This window comes from Gracilinanus agilis, unplaced genomic scaffold, assembly GCF_016433145.1.
Source record: "Gracilinanus agilis isolate LMUSP501 unplaced genomic scaffold, AgileGrace unplaced_scaffold15174, whole genome shotgun sequence".
NCBI classification, from domain to species: domain Eukaryota; kingdom Metazoa; phylum Chordata; class Mammalia; order Didelphimorphia; family Didelphidae; genus Gracilinanus; species Gracilinanus agilis.
The window spans coordinates 1,539-6,771 of NW_025346002.1; the positions used below are offsets into that span (position 1 = coordinate 1,539).

General features: G+C 42.3%; 1 pseudogene; it reads left to right on the top strand.

Moving 5' to 3' along the window:
* Positions 1-2,167: 2,167 nt before the first annotated feature.
* LOC123254119 lies at positions 2,168-4,706 on the top strand (annotated as a pseudogene).
* Positions 4,707-5,233: the final 527 nt, after the last annotated feature.

A 5,233-nucleotide genomic window follows, 5' to 3' on the forward strand; every position in this document is an offset into this window, starting at 1 on the left:
GTTTTTCAATGTGTAAAATGGAAGTTCTACTACATGATTTCTAAGATTTGTGTAATTAGGATTTGCAACCCAGGACTCTAAACCCCAGCTTCCTATGTTCCTTCTCACATTATGTACTAATACAGGGAAGATATAAGTTTTGTGTAGCTCTGCCCTCATGCACTTTTTTCCCCTGATCATGGTTTGTGAAGGTGGAGGGAGTGCCAGGCAGGAGAATTTTTCTCACATGTCTTTCCTTAGGCTCTTACTTTTGTTCTTGTATTTTTTTCTACTTCAAGTGATTCTTAATAAATCTTATAAAATATAATACTTGGAGTTATTCAATATTGATTTAAATTGTACATTGATGGTGACCAGAAGTCTGGAGTTATAAGACTCTTGCTCCTCTCTAATTTGTAGAGCAGTTTTAAAAGACAGATTAATTTAAAAAGCCTCTGCCACCCTCACTGCTCCTCCTCCTCCTCCTGCCATTGCTGCTGCTGCTGCTGCCTCACATGTTTGACCAGACACTGACTTGGGGTCCTTTTGAGCTGCTTTCTGCACAACTTGTAATGTATAAATCCCTTCCCCTCACCCATCACATGGGTCTCAAACCTATGCTAGCCACTTTTCAGCAGAGGAATACAGCATGGAGCAGCCCCTTAAACACTATCCACCCCAACCCCAGCCTGGCTAACCCAGGGGAGCTTTCATGCTACTGGCTGTGGGAGTGGGGACTGTGTCACCGGGCCACTGATTTTGCTCCTAGGAAGGAGGGGAAGGAAATTTACTCTTCCAAACCTCTTAACTTTACTCCTAGTCAGTATATACTAGGGTAGCATCACCTATGTATAGGAAGTAGAATTGCAAGCCCGGTTCAGTTTCTTGACTATCTCAAATAGCTCCCATTTCCAGAGAGTCTTACCAAGCTCGCACAGCTTACAACTTTAGGATGTCTTTTCTTACTACTATTCTTGGGTGTACTGACTAGATACCTTGCTGTTAGCTTGAGTAATCTCAAGATTCAGAGGGGACCTAGGGGGCAGCTGGGTAGCTCAGTGGATTGAGAGTCAGGCCTAGAGATGGGAGGTCCTAGGTTCAAATCCAGCCTCAGACACTTCCCAGCTGTGTGACCCTGGGCAAGTCACTTGACCCCCATTGCCCACCCTTACCACTCTTCCACCAAGGAACCAATACCCAGAAGTTAAGGGTTTTAAAAAAAGGGAAAAAAAATATTCAGAGGGGAGATTCATCTCCCTACACCCCCTTGCCATTTTAGCCTGCCCAGTCTCTGCAACACATCCAATATGGGGTTCACCCACACTATACCCAATGCGGGTATGGGGAACCCCAGAGGTGTGAACAAAGGAATCGAAATGGATGATGATACTGGAGAGGGGAAGGAATCTTAAAGAGTCTGGAGGTGAATTTTAACCCTTTTCAGACTCCATTGCCTTACTGATGTTAATTGTTTCAGTTTGTTTACCTCCAAATAGTGAAGAAGTCTCTGTAACTCAGCTATCCAAATTGGAGAAAAGGACTCTTGAATTCACTGCTCACATCCTGTCACATATATTATATTTTCTGATTGTTTGCTTTAAGATTTAATTTTGTTTTTTAAGACCACATATTAATCTAATCTATACTATTCTGTTACACTATGTCATTTTTAAATACTGTGTTTTGGCCATTTAGCTATATATTCTGTTACATTGTCTTTATTTGTCCCTCCTCCTATGACTGGACTGGAGAAAATATCATTATAAAAGTCCATAAATAACTTGGACAAACCCTTTTCCATGGCAAAACCATAGGTCCTTATGGATGCTGGGTTTGTCACCAGATCCATCGAGGTCACATGTTGCTTAATGGCCTTTTGCTCCTTTTTGCCTTTGTTAATTGTCACATAGATGATGAAGAATGGACTCCATCAAACTGGTTACAACCTGAATACAACCTTTGGAGAATTTAATGACCTGAAAATCTCAATTTATCTTAAAGGGTCTTCAAAAGTGATTTCCATTATCTAGTCACACCACTACCTCTGACTAATCATTTGCCTTCCTTTGAATTGTTTGTAACAAGAGATAAGGATATATTTAGTAGTTGAAGTGAAGTGCAATAGCACTATTGTATTCCCCACCTCCACATTTATAAAAATATAATGGATGAGGCCGGTGGTCGCACCATGGAGACGGTGCAGCTGAGGAACCCGCTGCGCCGGCAGCTAAAAAAACTGGATGAAGATAGTTTGACCAAGCAGCCAGAAGAAGTATTTGATGTCTTGGAGAAACTTGGAGAAGGGAGCTCCAGGAAGCCTCTTGATAGAAGCTGAAGAACAACTGACTCTTGAACTTGAAGCAGAGGAAGAAAATGAAAGGCAGGCCCAGCCACATAGCCAAACAGGAAAGAGCAAGATGGTTGGAAGATTGTCAGTTGCTTGGGGATGGTGGAGATCCTGGCAGAATACTTGGATATTTCCTCCTACAAAAGCTCTCCTGGAGAAAATACAGAACTTGAGCTCTTTCTGTCCTTGCCATAGCCTGATTGCTCTTTAAATGAAGAACTAAAGTCTTATGGCAGTGTTTTCAAAGCTATTCATAAAGAAACTGGTCAAGTGGTTGCAATTAAGCAAGTTCCTGTGGAGTCCGACCTTCAAGAGATTATCAAGGAAATTTCAATAATGCAGCAGTGTGACAGCCCTCATGTAGTGGAATATTATGGCAGTTATTTTAAGAATACGGATCTTTGGATAGTCATGGAATACTGTGGTGCTGGCTCTGTGTCTGATATCATCCAATTACAAAATAAAACATTGACAGAAGATGAAATAGCTACAATATTACAATCAACACTTAAGGGACTAGAATATCTTCATTTTATGAGAAAAATACATCGAGATATTAAAGCTGGAAATATCTTGCTAAATACAGAAGGACATGCAAAGCTTGCAGATTTTGGAGTAGCTGGTCAACTTACAGATACGATGGCAAAACGGAATACAGTGATAGGAACACCATTCTGGATGGCTCCAGAAGTCATCCAGGAAATTGGATATAACTGTGTGGCAGACATCTGGTCATTGGGAAATACTGCTATTGAAATGGCAGAAGGAAAACCCCCATATGCTGATATCCATCCAATGAGGGCCATCTTCATGATTCCTACAAGCCCCCCTCCCACTTTCCAAAAGCCAGAACTCTGATCTGACACCTTTGCTGATTTTGTGAAGCAGTGTCTGGTGAAGAGCCCTGAGCACCAGGCCACAGCTACCCAGCTTCTTCAGCATCCATTTGTTAAGAGTGCAAAAGGAGTGTCAATACTACGTGACTTGATTAATGAAGCCATGGATGTGAAACTGAAACGCCAAGAAGCACAGCAGCGAGAGCTGGATCAGGATGATGATGACAACTCTGAAGATGATGAAACTGACTCAGGTATGTAGGAAAATATAAGTAATGGGGTCACCAGGGATATTAAAAATTAACTAAGGGGTTTGTGGGAACACACTCTGGGATGTAAGAGAGACTAAAACTGAACACTGAAGACTTGTACAGCTAAGTCACTCCCAACTGAAAAAATAACAGTCAACTGTCACTCTGGCCAGAGGCCTTGAATTCAACTGACAAGGTACAGGATGGAACTGAGTTTAATTAAGGACAACAAAAGGAGGGATAGGAATGTCTATTCTAAAACCCTTAATACCTAATAACAAAACCCCACAGGGAAAGGGAAGGACTTATTCTACTACACTAATCTAAGTGATCTAACTAACAGGGCCCAAGGAGCTATACTGGAGTCTCTGGGTTTCTACCTCAAAACTGGAACCTGCCAGGCTTGAGTACAGCTAGGGCTTTTGTGGCTTTGGGATTCTCACTACACTCCACTGATGATCTCTGGATGCCAGGAGCTAAAGTTGTCTCAGGAACCAAGCAGTAAGGGTTTTGCTTGAAGCACTGTCCTCCAGTACCCAAACTTCACCTCTTCTCTTGGCTATGTAGATCTTGTCCTTTTTTAGATGCCACACCACACAGGATCCCAGGGGAAAATAGGAAGCAGGGTGTCCTTTGCTCTGAGGTCTCCCAGGCTGGCAACAGTTTTGCCCACCACTAATGGAGTCCACACACAGAGCACAGACAGACTTCCTCCTCCTTCATTCCAATCTGGAATTCCAAGCTCCAACTCCTTCCTGCTAGGTGCATCTTAATTCCTAATAACTAGCTAATCTCATCTTACTCATAACAGGTACAATGGTCCGTGCTGTTGGAGATGAGACTGGCACAGTACGAGCTGCCAGTACTCTAAGTGATGGAGCCAATACCATGATAGAACATGAGGATACTTTGCCATCACAACTGGGCACAATGGTGATCAACACCAAAGAGGAGGAGGAGGAAGGGACTATGAAAAGAAGAGGTGAAACTATGCAGCATGCAAAGCCATCTTTCCTGGAGTACTTTGAACAGAAAGAAAAAGAGAATCAGGTCAACAGCTTTGGCAAAAATGTCCCAGGCCCATTGAAGAATTCTTCAGATTGGAAAGTGCCACAAGATGGGGACTATGAATTTCTCAAGAGCTGGAGTGTAGAGGACCTTCAGAAGAGGCTGTCTGCACTCGACCCTATGATGGAACAGGAGATTGAAGAGATCCGGCAGAAGTACCAGTCGAAGCGACAGCCAATTCTGGATGCTATTGAGGCCAAGAAACGGTGACAGCAAAACTTCTGAGTGAGTCCCAGCATGGTGGCAGGGCTGGGTGTGGTTCACATCTCAAGGATGCTGTTTCTAGCTTCCCACAAGCCCTGCGGGTTGCTCCATGTTGAGAGCAAAATAGAGGGGCAAATGGTTCTGCCCTTTCATGTACTCATAAGCACCTTTGTGAACTTCAGGAATGCAAACGAGCATGAAGGTCTTTTTTCACAGTCAAGGCTCCATATTGATATCCTATGTATTTAAAATAATAAGAGATCTTATTTCTAGGGGTCCACATTAGCATTTTTAAACTTACGGTTTTTAACTCAAGGAATAGGGAAATCCCTAGGCCAACAAGAGTTGGGAGTGTTTTATGTATGTCTTTATTTTGTTTTTGTTTTTTTTCCATATAGCTTTTAGTAGTTCTTGCTAGTAACATTTTTAAATGTGTAAATTATAATTATGTCCACATTTCTTGTGGCATTTAACTACTGTACTCTTGGTACGGGTATAGCTTGAAAACAGTTCAACTGTACCCTCTTATGACTACGGTACTGTAGAGT